At 36.6% G+C, this 18,834-nt stretch overlaps 1 protein-coding gene and 1 long non-coding RNA gene across 3 annotated transcripts in view; one reads left to right on the top strand and one right to left on the bottom strand.

The window, feature by feature from the left end:
- The window catches only part of LOC134803381 (neuropeptide F-like), a 164,622-nt gene that overhangs the window by 92,044 nt on the left and 53,744 nt on the right, over nucleotides 1-18,834 (top strand). The window lies entirely within an intron of this gene.
- Nucleotides 12,110-18,834, bottom strand: part of LOC134803405 (uncharacterized) — a 351,777-nt gene continuing 345,052 nt past the window's right edge. The window contains exon 4 of the long non-coding RNA XR_010145971.1: nucleotides 12,110-12,123. This is a non-coding gene — a long non-coding RNA (uncharacterized LOC134803405). The remainder of the gene's footprint in view (nucleotides 12,124-18,834) is intronic.

Here is an 18,834-nt window from a genome sequence, read left to right as displayed (position 1 = left end):
GTAAAATTTTCGCCAGTCTGATTAAATGGCCCGATCGAATCAGGACGTGCGGCCGCAAACGCCAATTTGGCTCGCCGAATTCAACCGCCGATAATGACCGATATTACCAATAAAATGAAGTGCGGACGCAAGAATACCAATTTGTGAGGCCAGTATTTTCGTTCTGGGGCATTTTTTCAATTTAGAGGGCTCTAATATCACCATAAATCTAAAATTGGTGATTAAATTGGAGATTGACGCCAATTTCATTTCTGATCAAATCGGTCGGTCCCGTCTGGATACCACTGTATTTGGTGCGGAGACCCAGCGGTGCCTACTTGCCTAGGGGCTAGTAGAGTTCGACTCGCATTAGGCCTGGCGCTTTAACTTGTAAAACTAGTTTTGGCGACGATTTTTTAAGTATCAGCAGTTTTCCAATAGCTTTGGTAGTTTTATCTTAATAATAAAAATAATAATGGATGGATTGCACAACTTCTGGCTAAAGTGGTTCCGATGCTCGCACTCCTGCTTGGCAGCACAATTTCAACAAGCCCTCGAGCTTGGTTCTCTCCCACCTTCCTTAACAACTGGTGTCACCTTCCTGCTCTATAAGTCCGGTAGTACCACGGAAGCTAAGAACTACAGACCCATCACATGCTTGCCTACACTCTACAAGCTCCTTACATCCATTTTGAGAGCGAAAATCAACGCGCACATTGTCGCAAACAATATTCTGGCTTCCGCTCAAAATGGATGTAGGGTTGGGTCCCGTGGTACTAAAGAGCTCCTCCTTATAGACATGACCATCTGCCAACAAATCCGGCGGAACAAAGGGTGCCCTCTCAGCCGCTTGGATTGACTACAAGAAGGCCTATGATTCGGTGCCCCATTCATGGTTGGGGAGGGTCTTAGAGTTGTATAAAGTTGATGCAGCTTTGAGAGTCTTCCTAAGCGCGTGTATGAGGCAGTGGACCACAGTCCTTCGTCAACCAGGAGGCGGGGATGACCGCCCTGGCCCGCAGGATTTTACAAGGATTGAGCGAGGAATCTTTCACGGCGACAGTCTGAGTCCCCTGTGGTTCTGCCTAGCTTTGAATCCCCTCAGCACCCTGCTGAAGGATTTGGGACTAGGTTGCCGGCTTTGGAGAGAGGGTGAAGTCATCTCTCACTTTCTGTACATGGATGACCTCAAATTATTTGCACCAAATAGCCAAGACTTGTTGGAACTACTGAAAATCACCGAAGTTTTCAGTAGTGCCATCAACATGGAGTTTGGTGTCGATAAATGTGCGGTTATGTATGTACAGCGGGGGAGGGTTGTAAATTCAACAATTTACAACTCTCTGAGACAATGTCTTTCAGATCTATCTCTGAATCAGAAACCTATAAATACCTTGGTATGTCACAGTCGTTGGGTATTGAGGGCGAGGGTATTAGACGGTCGGTGAAGGAGCGCTTTTTCAGTCGGCTCACAAAAGTCCTTAACAGTCTTTTGTCAGGAGGCAATAAAGTGCGTGCCTTCAACGCCTGGGTAATGCCCCTACTCACATACTCCTTTGGCATACTAAGGTGGACTCAGACCGAGCTCGACGCCCTGGATCGGAGGGTCCGGTCACTGCTCACCGCACATCGCATGCTACACCCACGCTCGTCAGTTATGAGATTGTACATCCCACGGAAGTGTGGAGGCCGAGGCTTCCTAAACGCCAAGGATCTCCATAACCGCGAGGTGTACAATCTCAGGAATTATTTTCTTAACAACGAGTGTGGGATGCATCGTGTTGTAGTGGCAGTAGACAGGAACCTCACGCCGCTCTCCTTGGCAAACGAGAACTGGCGCAAACCTGTGGTACTAAGTACTGCGGATCGCAAGGCGGCATGGGAGAGTAAGGTGCTACACGGGCGGTTCTACAAGGCCCTCACGGGACCCGATGTGGACCTGCTCGCGTCGGTGAACTGGTTACGATTCGGGGACCTCTTCGGAGAAACCGAGGGTTTTGCCTGTGCAATTGCGGACGAAGTGATGATGACGAACAACTATCGGAAATATATCCTGAAGGACGGTACGGTCGACATTTGTCGGGCATGCCGCCGTCCCGGAGAGTCACTCAGGCATATCATTTCCGGGTGTTCTCATCTTGCTAACGGCGAGTACTTGCACAGACATAATCTCGTAGCCAGGATTATTCACCAGCAACTTGCTCTTCTATATGGCCTTGTGGACCGCGAAGTACCGTACTACAAGTACTTACCTGCGCCTGTTCTCGAGAATGGTCGTGCCACGCTCTATTAGGATCGATCTATCATCACTGACAGGACTATTGTAGCCAATAAGCCTGACATAGTGATAATAGATCGATCGCAACGTCGGGCTGTGCTCGTTGACATCACCATCCCCCATGATGAGAATCTCGTGAAGGCCGAGAAGGACAAGTCCAGTAAGTACCTAGACCTCGCTCACGAGATAACCGCCATGGGGGATGTTGATTTGACGATCATTGTCCCGATAGTCGTTTCAGTGAACGGTCTAATAGCGAAGAGTCTCGACCAACATCTTGAGAGACTCTCGCTAGGTGGTTGGATCAAGGGTCAGATGCAGAAGGCGGTGATCTTGGACACGGCGCGGATAGTCCGCCGGTTCCTCTCTCTGCGGCCCTGACCACCGGTAGCTTGGGCCTTGCCCCGCTGCTGGCGGCACCCTAGGTTAGGTTTTTTATAATGTGTTTATATGTATTTTTTATCGTTTTGTAAGTGTTTTTATATTTTACTTTTATATTCATATTATAAATAACCTAACTTGAGATGAAAAATAAATAAAGAGAATATTAAAATAATAATATCGTTCCTCTCTCTGCAGCCCTGACCACCGGTAGCTTGGGCCTTGCCCCGCTGCTGGCGGCACCCTAGGTTAGGTTTTTTATAATGTGTTTATATGTATTTTTATTGTTTTGTAAGTGTTTTTATATTTTACTTTTATATTCATATTATTATAAAAACCCTAGCTTAAGAAGGATGATGAATAAAGAAAATAATAATAATTCAGCCTATAATTATACGTCCCACTGCTGGGCACAGGCCTCCTCTCATGCGCGAGAGGGCTTGGACTATAGTCCCCACGCTAGCCCAATGCGGATTGGGGACTTCGCATACACCTTTGAATTTCTTCGCAGATGTAAGTATGCAGGTTTCCTCTCGATGTTTTCCTTAAGTAGGTAACTTTTAGTTTTATCTTAAGTAATAAGATAAAATATCTGGTCAATCCCGTCAATCACATCACATCACAATACCTGACTCGTAGCGTGCCTTTAATTTTAAGTTCTTAACAAAGTTATTAGCCAACCCATTCGCCGCGATTCGAGAAATGAATTAGAGATTCACTAGATATGAAATAGTTAAGATATGTGACGTTCCACGGCAAAAGGTACCTCATGGCGGCTGGCGCTTACGTCGCATAGCGCCGCAATAATATTGGAGCGCGTTAATAATAGCGCAAGCGCCAACCGCCATAAGGTACCTTTACCTGTGGGACGTCACATATCTTTACTATATCATATCTAGTTAATCTCTAAATCATTTCCCGAATGGTGTTCACTGCCTGTGGGCTGTGTGTAGCTGATTGGCATGTTATTAATGGAAATTTTATGGTTTTTTGTTCACTGCCTGTGGGCTGTGTGTAGCTGATTGGCATGTTATTAATGGAAATTTTATGGTATTTTTTTTAAGTAACTACTTAGGTAAATTTATCCTAAAAATGCGCCTAATCAAGCGAAGATGTAGATTTATCTACAAAGATTACTGTTTACGAAATTCTAAATTAGGAGTTTAACCAAATTATCAGCGCAAAAGCATTCGCTTCGTTACCTAATCATGGATTACCGAGAAGGTAATACAGCAGATACGGCACTCTAGAAATCGCCCACTGTATTATTATTCCTATTACCGTGCGGTTGGCGTCACAATTAAACGACCGAAAAGCGGACTTGATATAAAGTTGACATTTCGTGCCCCACACGCCACGACTTGATATGATATACGGGTTGTCTACGTGCAATTTGTGGCTTGGCATTGATGACACTTAGCCTAAGCGCGCACCACGATTTTAGTTTTTGCGACACGATTTTAGAATCGCGCTGTAATATATCGCAGAAAATTCACTGCGCGCACTGCGATGAAAAAGTCGCGGTTTGTTCATTCTCAACATGGATTTCGTACCAGTCGTTTGTCATGAAACGTTGTCTTTAATATGTGATCGCTGTATGACTTTGAGTATTTATACCACAAAGGTGATCTCCTTCTATTTCCATAATTAAATGGTCAACATCTAGCGTCTTCAGCAGCAGGTTCCGACATGTTGACGCTTGGAGAGCGATATGCCGACTGAGGTCCGGGTGCGATTTTATTATCGCAGTGCGCGCGGGGCCATACAACTCCGTATGCTGCAATTCACTTTGCGACAATCGCGTCGCGAGCAGTCGCGGAAAAATGTGACAAATCACAATTTTAAAATCGCTGCGATTTTTTTGTCGCATATGCGCGCACTGCCATATAAACACATACGTTACATTTCTGCGACTAAATTATCGCGCGACAAAAAGTCGTGGTGCGCGCTTGGCTTTACATAACTAATTACTTAGATACTTTATTGATGTGGCGAAAAGGTTAACAAATATTGAAAAACTATGTCGCTTTACAATAAAAAAAATCGAATTTGTGTGGACTTTTAACTGGAGATGTAGAGATGTAGGTAGATGTAGTGATTGTAGTGTATATGGACGCTCGGAAATAGGTGGGCTGTCGATCGCTTTTAGCATTCATTCAGCCCAATTCCCTGGAGTAGAAGCTACATCACGGCGGCATTTCCACACTATTCTCCTCAAATCTTCTTGTTTCTCTGCTGAAAATAAAGACATCTTTAAGTTCGACGTCATTTATAGCATATTCACTTCCTCTAATACTTCGAAAGGCTAAAAACCCTGTAGCTTTTGAATCAACTCAATCAATCAAAAAAAGTAGTTACCTATTTAAAAATTACTTTCTACAAAAACTATTTTGAACATTTTCGGTTGAGCCATTCATGAGTTTTTCCCAATAACTTTCTCTCTTTATTTAAAAGGATGTAAGTGGCGCATATCGTCGGCCTAAATCGCATACCTTGTAACTCCATTTTTTTTGAAAATCATGTTTTGACACTTTTAGATAGTACTATTCTGAACGCATCTAACGGCAAAACTCTTAAATACCAAAAATAAACAGTTTACGTTTAAAAAGCAAAATAGAAAACCTCGCAACTCCCGACCGCCATTTTGTAAAAGGAATACCACACGTATCTCCCCCCCGCCATACTGTGGGCTGAAATTCGGCTCTCACAGAATGAAAATTGTCGAGTTACGATTTATAAAAAAAATGTATGGAGCAGGAACAAGAAATCATTATTACTCAAGAACTGCAAAACAAACCGTAAATATCCTCGCAGATGGTTATACTACGAATTATTTGTGATTTTTTGGCATACTGCATATATCCGTCACGGTGCGTTTTTTTAATCATTAAGATTGTTTCTGTGGAAAAAGCACAAAAACCAAAGTCATCATTATAAGGTTTTTTTATTGAAATGGGTTTTACCCAGCAATGGTCACATTTTAGACGATTTGGAATGAAAATTGTCGAGTTAAGAATAAAAAAAATAATAATAATGGAGCAGGAACAAGAAATCATTATTACTCAAAAACCGCAAAATAAACCGTAATATTCTAACCGGTGGTTAAACTACGATTTATTTGTGATTTTTTGGTATACTACATCATTATATCCGTCACGGGTGCGTTTTTTTAAATCTTTAATTGTCTCTATGGAAAAAGCACAAAAACCAAAGTCAACATTTTAAGTTTTTTTTTTATTATTAAAATGGAGTTTGTCCAGTATGTTTATACTAACTTATAAGTTTCAGATGATTTGAGTTGAAAATAATAAAGTTTTTCAAAATAAATGTATGGAGCAGGAACAAACAATCAAGATATCTCATATCCTTGCAGATGGTTATACAATGATTTATTTGGGATTTTTTAGCATACTACATATATATCCGTCACGGATGCGATTTTTTTTTAAATCGTTTATTGTTTCTATGGAAAAAACAAAAAACAAAAGTCAAAATTTAAAGATTTTTTTTTATTAAAATGGGTTTTAATGGGTCAATAGTGGAGTGAATTGTTATGCTAACTTATGAATTTCAGTCGATTAGCCATGAAATTAGTAGGTTAAAAAATGTACGGAGCAGGAAAAAAAATCTTGATATTTTGTTCCTTTCAAAATTTTGGACTAGTATGTCTTGGCAAGAGAAGAAAATTTACATTAAAACATTGACAAAACTTAATATTTCTTAATTTGTTTTTTATTTTTTATTTTTAAAAGTTTTTTTTTTAATCCACAGTTAGTTACCTTGTTTAGATCAAAAGATTATCCACTATTTTTACTCTTAACTCTCGATTAACTTTCTAAAATTTTGAAGAAAAACTCGTAACTCCAAATTATCATCCAGGTTCTAGGTGATTTAAAAAAAATAGGTTTTAACAATATGACAGCTAAGTTTAACATTATGTAAAAAAACACTAAGCAAGTTTTCATGCAAAATTTTTGGTAATGAAGTTTTTTGTGCCTCCTGTAAAATCTGGTCAGATTGAGTTACGAGGTTTGCGATTTAGGCCGACGATATGCACGTCCTTTTTGCTTAGTATGATTTTTTTATAATCGGATAGACCTAAGCCACAGAATCCTCATTATGCGTGGCCCGATACATACTTGGCCGGTTTTTATTTCGTAATGCAATATCTGACACTAGTTAGTACTTTTTAATCCAGGGTCTGATGCTCACCTTCATTAACTGCGAGTGATCACATAAAATCTGACGGGATATATCCAATCAACGAAATGGATGCTGTTCTCACTCCCAATAAAAATACTCGCTTTTGTTTTTTATCTTTCCCTTTCCCTTTCCAATGTTATTAAACAACGTTAAGTGCCTTACGCTGTTTTTGAGGTTAAATGCATTGGCTGTTACCGCTGGGAGTGTTTTTCTTGCCATAATGCGTAGGTACCTTATTTTTCTTTGTTTTAGACTTTGTTTCGTTGGTTGTTACTAGAGTCTGGCTACTGAAATATTACACAAATGTTTGGCGGGAAATTCAAAAAATCTTGGGCTGGTCACACTTTGTGTAGTAGGAATTATAGTTTAGATACTAGAAAATATTTTTGATTTTCTGTGCACACGTAAGGTACCTAAGGATATAAGTTAAATATACGTTGACGTGCACTCAAAGTCCGCTCACATAATTTCTACCACTACAGTCAACGATAAACACATATGTTAACACTTTCTCACCATATACCATTGTAACAAGGCGAAAAATGAAATGTAGTGTAAATAAGACTTAGCTCGATAATACTGTAATATTAATCCATCACCAATAAAAATACATAAGTACTATGCCAAATATGCTAAATGCTAAGTATCAAAATATTTATTGAGCACCAACCTCCTAATTTGTTTACATTTGTTTAGGAGATGTAAATACTTATTGCAGTTTTTCGTTATACAACGCTACACGTCGACTTCGCACATTGTCGTAATTATTTACGAGCTTAAATAATAGTTTGCGAACCTCACTCAGTATAGACATTATTAATATTATTTAAAATAAACCCCTTATAAACCGCAAATAATTTGAATGAATGACATACATTGACAACTGACTTTTAGCTTTTTTTTTAATCATAGACAATTGGTGATACAATAACGAAATATCTGTCAACAATTTTTGACTAGCCAGACTCTATTTATTACAAGCTTTTGTGTACCTATCGTCTCGTAGGTATGTAAGTGGTCAATATTTACAAACCACCTTCCGGTTCGATTGAGCTGAAATATAAATTATTTATTATTAAGTATCATGACTTAGCCACGCACTTTCAAACACACTATAAATTAGGCTTCGCTTTACCTGCCCAAAGAAAGTAAGGTTACAAGTATATGCTATGTTTGATGCCGTTGCATCTCTCCCGCAGATTTTTTTCATAATAAAAACCTAAGCAAAAATTTGGGACATAAATGCATAGGATGATAATATTGAATAACGTGTTGAAACTGTTGAAAGCAGGGTCTCATAAAGATCATTTTAGGCAATTGTATAAAAATCAAATACATAACTAGAGCTGCCCTTAGAATATTACACAAAATAACACTTTCAAACCTTTCTAAAAGGTAAATGGGGTTTTGATTGTTCATTATAAAAGCCGAATGAATTAACGCAAAATGAAATAGGTAGGTACCTACAATCAAATGCGTATAAAAAGGGCTTTTAAATCCCTGATAGTCGTGGTACAACAGTTTTTTCAACTCTCAGCCTACTCAATTTGTAAGCGTCATACTAATTGCAATATTATTAAGTATTTAGACCATATCTGACACCCATTGCTTCTTTTTTACTTAACACAGAATAAAATGTTGGTTTTCAGCCAGCAATGAACATGTGTCACTTACGAAAAGCGGCGTTCGATAGATACCTAATCTGTTTGGACGTCAGGCGGTTCTACATGCCATTAAACAATTGATAGTTTTTACAGTGATATTGAATTTCGTAGAATATAGCGTCATCGAGGAAACAAAGGATACTTTATAATTTATAAATAAACTAGACGGGCCCGCAGCTCCGCTCGCGTAAATGAAATAAAGAGTTTGTCTTATGTTTAGTTAAATACCGACATTATTATGTATTCAACCCTGCCAGGGTTTTCAAACTTCAAACTTCAACATTTATTCAGCAAATAGGCCACAAGGGCACTTTTACACGTCAACATTTAATTTACATACAAGCAAAACTAATAACAATACATCAACAATTTTGGATCTGTATCCCCACGCAAGCCTATCAAAAGACCGGGATTTATAGGCCCGTGAAATCCAGAACATCAACAATTTTATAAAATACAAGTAACTGCAACTACCAATTCAAACTAACGTATTACAATTACATAGAGATGTATATGGTCTCTTAACGTCGAATTACATAAACAAAAACTATAATAATAATTTAAAAAAATAATACAGATACAAAAACACAAGTAAAATCTATAATATTTAGAGGTGTAAATGTCTCTAGGTGTCAGAACTATAAGATTATATAGTTTATCAAATTATCCTTAGAGATGTATAGGGTCTCCAAGAGTCAAAATCCTGTATAATTAACACATTCATTAAGAGAAAAGAAACATACGAGAGCAGAATGTGGCGTCTCACTGTAATTAAACTCAAAATTAAAGTTACTAAGTATTATAGCTCGTGTTAGCTTAAACAGACCAGTCTCCACAAACAGCACCCGTTCACGAGTATGACGCGTATCTCAGCCATCTCAGTTTATAACTGTGATAGGGATTTCTTATTTGTAGCCGTTATTTGGATAACTTACTTCGCAAATTTCTCAAAAATGATGTGATTTGATAAAAGGCAAGATTGTATTTTTTCATCTACGTAGGTATTTATTTAAAACTTGTTTCAACATAAAATTATTATTTATTTTTATAAGCCTAGTTGCAAAAACGTTCATTAGATTAATGTCCGCCTTAAGACGAATGGACGACCACCGCCCATAAATCGCCTTTTCATACAAACGTAGGTAGTCCCCATTTCCCTTTCTGGATATTAAGATTACTTACTAAGGCTACGGTGACGCAACGACCCAAAGTGAGTCCTGTCCTCCATACCAACACCAGATCACGCCATGTTTCTCGGTCTTGCGATAGCTCTCGCCAGTCGCCATGGCCGAGGTTGAGCAGATCTTGAGCAACTACGTCGTTCCAGCGGTACCTAGTGTGACGATTACACAATAAACAGTACGACGCAACTACCCGCTAGCTTCACTCCGTGGAGAAGTGTGATGGCGAGTGGGTAGCTGGCGGAGTGCACGAGTGATAACAGTTGTTTCATTTGATCACCCAGTACACAACGGAGCCTGGACGTCACAGATGGCGACGAGGGTAAAATATTACAAAAAAATACGGAAAGGAAAGGTAACGGTGGCGGAAAAAAAAAAAACAAATCTAAGGTATGGAAATCCTAACCTAATAGCTACCGTATTTGTCCATTTCCTCCCGAGCTGCCGATTGTATTCAGGTAATACAAAATTTTGGGCGAGGTGATATTCTGTGTAAAGATTGACGTACGGTTGTACATAATACGAAAATATTAAAACTGCAACGATTTTGTTAGGCGGTACTTACGTAAGTAGGTTATGAAATTCCAAACTCACGTAAGAGGAGTATTAAAGAAACTAATGCAGAATTTAAATATTACTGTAAAAACGTAGATCTAGTACCTATACCTAATTTTATAGTTTTGTTTACAATCAATGTTAATAAAAACAATTATGTATATGCACACTTGATTTTGTCGACTGTTTACATAAGAACAGTGGTTAACTTTACAACTATTATTGAGTAAATAATTGATGATACGTAGCTCGGGAGGAATGTTTACTAAGCAAAGAAGAAATATACGCGTGCTTATTACACTAACTCTTTGACAATGGCTACTGTGCGTGAGCCTGGTTACCAAATGTAAATCCAAAAGTGTAATCAATGCAAGATAGATCAATAATTGGGGTCACTACAAAAAATAATGTACTCATGTTACATTATTCCTATGATGTGGCACCGACGTATTAGCCATGAATTTTTCCATGAAATGACAGAAACGAATATGCTGATGGTTTGCGTGTTATAAATACAGATGGTACATGGTTTATTTTCTGACTCAAAATCGTATATTAGAATTCATATGATATAAAGGGTAAATAATCAAACTACCTTCGCGGAAATCATGATTATTATGAGTTGTGTATTTACCGTTCATACTTAAAATATACCGACCTATTTAGTCGTGTAGTTAAATACTAAGATATTTTTACATGAGATAACGTATAGAGAAACCTGCATATCAAGTCGGTATAGTTGTATACATTTTATGGACCTTATGTCCTAAAAGAAATATTGTTCGGTTAAAATAACCAGTTATAATCAATTGAAATGCTATTTATAGCACGATATGGGTATGAATCGATGTTAACTTGGTGTCGATTTAACATGTATTCATATATACATAGGTATGTGCTGTTTATGATAATAAACAATGCTAACAGGTAACGGACCAGTTAAATTATCAAGGACCGTTACGATGTCAAGTGAGTCAAGAACTATAGATAGCGTACTTAGACTGATGAATGCCGAGGGCTTTGTTATTGTTTTACTGTAGGAGTAGACACGTAAACTCAGCATCAAATGAATTGATTAGTAAGTCGGAGTCGGACTAACAAGAAAAATAAATTGCAAGAAGTAAACTGTACATCACATCTATGCTGCAGTTGGTATAAGTAATAATTAGTAGGTTGAAACGTTCAACTGGTACTAGCAAAACAAATAGTTAGTAGGTTGAAGCTTTCAACCGGTACTAGCAAAACAAATAATTAGTAGGTTGAAACTTTCAACCGGTACTAGCAAAACAAATAATTAGTAGGTTGAAATGTTCAACTGGTACTAGCAAAACAAATAATTAGTAGGTTGCAACTTTCAACCGGTACTAGCAAAACAGATAATTAGTAGGTTGAAACTTTCAACCGGTACTAGCAAAACAAATAATTAGTGGGTTGAAACTTTCAACCGGTACTAGCAAAACAAATAATTAGTAGGTTGAAACTTTCAACCGGTACTAGCAAAGCAAATAATTAGTAGGTTGAAACTTTCAACAGGTACTAGCAAAACAAATAATTAGTAGGTTGAAACTTTCAACCGGTACTAGCAAAACAAATAATTGGTAGGTTGAAACTTTCAACCGGTAGTTGCTAGCAAAACAAATAATTAGTAGGTTGGAACTTTCAACTGGTACTAGCAAAACAAATAATTAGTAGGTTGGAATTTTCAACTGGTATTAGCAAAACAAATAATTAGTAGGTTGGAACTTTCAACTGCTACTAGCAAAATAAATAAGTAGTAGGTTGAATGTTCAACTAGTACTAGCAAAACAAAAGAAATGATAAGCGAAATCATAACACTTACCTGCGATACAAACAGAGAATAATTAGTAAGTTGAATGTTGGACTGGTACTAACAAACCAAAAGAGTCAAATGTACCTAGTAACTAGTCTAGTAGACGCGATAGTGGTGGTTGGTACTAACGATAGGACCTTTTGTTATAGGTCGTCCAAATTAATACAACATAGTACTTAAAAGTAAACTGACGCGATATAGTGTTGGTTGGTACTAACGATAGTATCTTGTTTTAGGTCATCCAAAATGTCCTAGATACCACCATTAGATGGATTCTTTAGCCCACCAAAACTTAATAGGGAGGCAAAATAGTCATAAACTGACATTATGTTAGTATAGAGTGACCTCCTATTATATAATGTATTTATTGAATTCGAAATTATATAATAAGCAGTTTAGTGCCTCTGCCTACTGTTCCAGTTAACTTAAGGCGTAGGTATAGATGGATGGCCTCGGGAATAGGCATATCTACTAATGTAGATTCAGGATAGATTTCAATTATACAAAAAAAAACAATACGCCAGTTGGAAAACATTTCCTGTAAAGTATTACAATTTAACCTTCTTCTAACCTATACCCGTATCATAAATTTACTGCATTTTGCAGATGTTCGTATGGGTAAGAACTTAATGTATCAGCTTAAATAAAAACGAACAAAGTATATACAAAAATATATTATACGACGACTTAGACGGTATTCCGGTTAAAGATTGTTGTAGCAATCCTGTTGGAACAGTTAGAAGACGAGTTAAATTATAGTTTAAGAGAAACAAGCAGGTGACCAGGATAAGAGTAATAATGCATTCTGCGTAAGTAGCCGTGGAAATTGTGGAACACAGAGGCATGCCTAAACTGCCCAAATAAAACCTATAAATAGATGAGGATATACAATTCTTCAAAATCGTATATGACCCAGATTTCATATAATAAATCCCAATTCCAATCTATTTTAGAGCCGGAATACATGATTCTGTAGAATAATAATCAGGGCAAAGCTCAATTACAAACCCAAGTACAACAGGTACGTAAATAGACGCTGGGCCTGTCATAATACATCATGTCATGTAGTACCTAAAGTCAATGCTGTAAAAACTGAAGTGGCGATGCGGGGAGCCTTACACGGTGAGGAAGCACTGCTTACTTAACTAAACTACGAAACTATACCCAAGGCAACCATGACTAAGGTACTAACAGAAAAAACTCTAGTGACCAGCAGTTAACCTAATGTCTTGTAAATAGACATACGACTTTTGTCGGTTAACAGTGTAGATGACGAAGTTCCTTTTTAACTACCTAGGTAGTAGGTACACCTACTCAGATGAAGATGAGTGATGTGTGTGATGTGATGACTAATTATAATTAAGTGTAATTAAAAAGGCACTTTACCGGAAAATATATTTCCTTATTTCAGTCACATGCATAAACTTACAATAATTAAGGATGCCAAAACGCTTAGGTATGCGGTTGAGACAATACATACATTAGAAATTATACATAGTCTCAGCACCGATACATTAAATCAAAACAGAAACAAATAACTAAATACTGTGTGTAGGTACCTACACATTATAAAATAAAAACAATAAGTATTCGAATTAACCGTGATTTTGATCGCTCTCAATGACAGTTTGCCTGATGTTTAATTTGTTGAGGCTAACTAATTAAGTAAAACTAGTAGATCAAAGTTGTAGCTTGAACCACTTCATTGATCTACCCAAGAGTACACATTTATTGTACTAATTGAGCACTAAGACTCAAAAGACCAAAAACCTGGGTCTTATCATTTAGAAACGTTAAACGTAATGATAAAATGGTAAAGGACCTAAACATTCGAACTGTACTCTGGTGTACTCAGTATTTCATGGGATCATGGTTAGAATAATGGAATTCCATTGGTTCGTTGGAAGATGTTTGTTGAAATTAAATGACATACTTAGTGGCAGGATATAGGAAGCAGACATACAAGGTGTATACCTATGTTTCAGGTTTATAAAATATGTTGCAAGTAATTGAAATAAACCGAAGAAAAAGTGTACAAGTACAAATAATAATATTTATGTGACAGTCTGACAGTAATTATTGTGGAAATAATAATACAATCCTTACTGGTCACAATTCAATTGAAAAATCAGCTTTCAATTAGTAAAGTGTTACGTTATTTTCATAACATAAATTGTAATTATGATTCTTCGCATAAGTAAGTTGCTAGAATAATATTACATTCGATATTATATTTGCTGTGTTACTTTTTGAGCAATAAAATTAATAAAATAAATATTTGGATTAATTGATGTCAAGATTATATTATTCAAGTATTATAATTAAAGAACGATAATTAGATATGTATGCAATGCAATTAATAATAATAATGGTCAAATAGGCAGGTAAATCTTAGTAGGTACCTAACAAATTAATAATATATAAATCTATTTATATAGATTATTGTTTGCTTAACCTATTCATAAGTAAAACTAATCATACTTGACGTGGTACCTCTACAACGAATGTAACATTCCTACTTTATTTGACCTTGGATTATCTTCAACTATTTTAAATTGCATTATATATATTAACATCATACAAGACTAGTAAAACAGAGTCAATCAGTTATTGCCAATAAGTAACTAATGTCCAAGTCGCTTGGCAAGCTTACAATGTTATTGTACCTAAATCATGAAATAGGTATTAATTAGGCAAATATTATATTGTATTAAAAGGAAAAGTAAATCTTTGAGTTATAAGCAATTGAATAAAAAACTCAAAACTGCAAATAGGAGAAGGAGAGGGACTGACACCTAAGAAGAAATTGTAAAAGTAAAATAATAGTTTTACAGATTTAAAGGCTTGCTAGTGTTGGAAAATATTTATTATTTAACTGTTGTAAAATGAATACATCCACACCTCGCCGAGTTTCTTACGCCGGTTCTTCTCGGGTCTGAGGTTAACCTTTCCGAACCGGTGGTAGTATACCTAGATTGGAAAAATAAATTAACCTAGCGAGTATAAGATAATACGATAAACTGAACTATTGTTGCATGATACATATATAAAGTAAAATAAATAAATCATTATAAAAAGGGAGAGATGTGACGATTACACAATAAACAGTACGACGCAACTACCCGCTAGCTTCACTCCGTGGAGAAGTGTGATGGCGAGTGGGTAGCTGGCGGAGTGCACGAGTGATAACAGTTGTTTCATTTGATCACCCAGTACACAACGGAGCCTGGACGTCACACCTAGGACGTCCATTCGGGCGTCTCCCATTTCGTTGTACCAAGTACGCTCTCGTCACGGCACGATCCTCTCCCATTCTCTCAAGTGTCCGACCCACTAAAGCTTAGCCGCTTTTGTCTCTCAATATTTCGCCACTATATCGGAACACATCCTTACTTTTATGGCAACAAAGTTATATTACGATATTTGGCTGACTGCTGCTGCTACATTTGCTTATTTTCATCACGTCGCTCAAAAATATCTGATCATGCACTTTATCTACCTACATTATAATTTATAACTTGCTATCAACTTTGTATGGTGTACCCTTATTTTATCGCCAAATTTTTTGCAGAATTTTGTTATACAGAAAATTATTCATAGAATAATCGAATCGCACATTTTTGTTACAATTAATTCTGTTTCTTCGATTATTCATTTCAAAGAAACATATTTTGTAACTTGATTAAAATTCAGAATATTTATTCAAAGATTTTTAAATAAAATAAAAGACTGACTGTAGAATTATTATTCATTGAATATTATTTGTGCGACACTACAGTTCACAGAATATTAATTTTAACAATTATTATTTTACAAAATTACCTTTCACATACTCGTAGTATTCATTGAAATTGCTAAAAAAGGAGTTTAGGTTACTTTAGAGCTGTAACTTCTAAGAAAACGAACCCTTGCTGGAAAAGTGGGTTAGGTTAGGTTAGAACTGCGACCCTCAAGAAAACGAACGGTTGCCAGAAAAGTGGGTTAGGTTAGGTTAGAACTGCGACCCCCATAAAAACGAACTTTATCCATAAAAGTGGGTTAGGTTAGGTTAGAACTGCGACCCCTAAGAAAATAAAATGTTGCCAGAAAAGTGGGTTAGGTTAGGTTAGAACTGCGACCCCCAAGAAAACGAACTGTTGCCAGAAAAGTGGGTTAGGTTAGAACGGCAACCCCTAAAAACCAACTCCTTCCAGAGAAGCAGATTGCGTTAAATTAACGACTAAATAAATAAAATTCGACTAAATGACCATTCTGTATATTAAATTTTGGTGAACCGTATTTATAAGAAGTGACTTTTCTACAGATCGATGATTCTGTGAAATGAAATGACATGAACAAATTGTTCTTAAAACAAAACTAATGTTTTAAATTTTTGGTGAAACATAACTAATCCGAACTAAAATTATTTGAAGTAAATATTCTATGTAAAGAAAATTTTGCGATTTGAAATTTTTTGAAAAATTTTCTGTGAAACGAAAATCTGCAGAAAAATTGACGGCAAAATAAAGGTAAACCACTTTGTATTTTTGGCCCATCTCGGCAGCCCGTTCTCCGGACGAATGACAATGTTTGCCGAAGCTGTGAAATTCAATCTGAATAATATAACTCAAAAATAAATTTAAAACAACAAAATACAGATTATTAATAATATTAATTTGATTGATAAGTCATCATCATAAAGTCACTCGTATAGACTAAGGTTGAGGTTGACAGCACTTTTTATTTTACTTCGTGTGAAAAAACTCCGAAATAACTGTATACCAACATGACAAACATAATTATAGGTTACTTTAACTTACGAATAATTTGGTCTAGTCTGTGGACTACCGAAACGAAACCAACCGAGAGTTGCCGAAAAATGGCCGATCGTCGTAAAATGAAGATTGTTATGAAAATTTCTTTTGCTTATTGTAAATTAAATACGCATCGAAAGCGATAGTTTTTATGCTCTAGTTCTATTCTCATATTTAGATATTAGATTGGAACAGTTTTTTCTTATCATACGTGCGTCGTATTCGTGAAACGTGTCAAAAACTTTTTTAGGCCTATTTGTAAGGCGCCATCTCGCTTCGTCCCTCGTTTTTCATCCCGTTCTGGTTTTTCAATTTTATATAATATATATGATGATGATGATATACATATAAATTTAGGGGATATCTTACACAGATCAACTTAGCCCCAAACCAGAGATATATGTAACTCCGTATAAGATGAATGGAGTCTAAGAAAAAAACGTGCCTCGAAAATCAAGAAAATGTCATTCTCGAATAGATGGCGCCATTACCTTTGGCCTATTCTCGGCTAGATGGCGTTGACGACACCGTTTGATATTTAACAATTTTAACACATATCAGTGAAAGAACATGGGTCAAAATTAAAAATCATTTATCCGTATACATATTTTGATTAATCTATACATTTTCAATTTTATTTTAAGTTTTAATCGTGTGTCGATAGATGGCAGTAAATGTACCGTGACTAAAAAATTTACTATGGCAATAGCCCTCTATACTATCTATTCTCTTTGCCCAAACTAAGCAAAGCTTGTACTATGAGTACTATAGTTTGTTTTTTTTTTTTTGCATTAGAAAGAACTTGAAAGAAGGTAAGCGATCTTGACATGTCTTTTAATTGAAAAACGCTTTTTAAAAATCAGTAACTATTACTTATGAAAGCAGAAGAATATAAATGATCGTATAAGATTCATAATTGTTACATATTTGCCGGGACTTATGTATTTTTAAAATGTGTTTTTCATTTAAAAGACACATCAAGATTGTTTACCTTATTTCGAATGCTAAAAAAAACGATACTATAGGCGACGATATAATACATAGGTACTTATATATGTAGATAAATATACACTTATACACATATAAAACATCCATAACTCAGGAACAAATATTTGTGTTCATCACACAAATAAATGCCTTACCGCGATTCGAACCCAGGACCAGCGGCTTCACAGGCAGGGTCACTACCTACTAGGCCAGACCGGTCATCTCATATACCTATAGTGTGTAGTTTTCAAATAGAGCTCGACGGCTAATACTATTGTCTATTGTTAAGTAAAACCACTCGTGCCACGTGCCACAACCACCTGCATAAAAAATACGTACTTCGGTTACTGAGTGCCGGCGAGTCGAACGCTACAGAACCAGTCTAAAATGTGTCATCGAGATGCGTAACAAAGGCGCGTTATCGGAGAGCGCACCTACACTGGTTTTTTGAGCGTTGGACTAGCCCGCGCTCAGGTGCCAAATAGAATAACTAAAACCCTTTTTTGCAGGTAAGTAGCACGTGCGGTTTTACTTAACAATAGACAATAGGATTAGCCGTCGAGCTCTATTTGAAAGCTACACACTATACCTCATGCTGCATACTATTATTGAAAAAGCAATCTGTTTACCTAGTTATGTAGGTACCTATAGGTAAATCTTGGTTTTGGTGTAAATACCCACCTAAGTTGATTCCCCTTTCGTTTGTTTTCTTATCTACACAAACTAAAGCCTGACCATAGTCTAATAAAACATGGTCTTCTCTTCCCAGAGTGACACAAGCCTACGTCACAATAACATTGCCACTTTGTAAAGCGCTATTGCATACTATTCTATTACATATTTATATATATAGCGCTGTCGCATGATGACGTAGGCTTGTGTCAGTCACGTGGTCGGAAGAGAGTACCAGGCGGAGTATATTATTATACCATGAGCCTGACCAGTAAAATATGATCATTGTCAAGAGGGCGCTGTTATTCTA

The sequence above is a fragment of the Cydia splendana genome, chromosome 2, assembly GCF_910591565.1.
Source record: "Cydia splendana chromosome 2, ilCydSple1.2, whole genome shotgun sequence".
NCBI classification, from domain to species: Eukaryota; Metazoa; Arthropoda; class Insecta; order Lepidoptera; family Tortricidae; genus Cydia; species Cydia splendana.
This window is presented reverse-complemented; position numbering and strand designations above follow the sequence as displayed.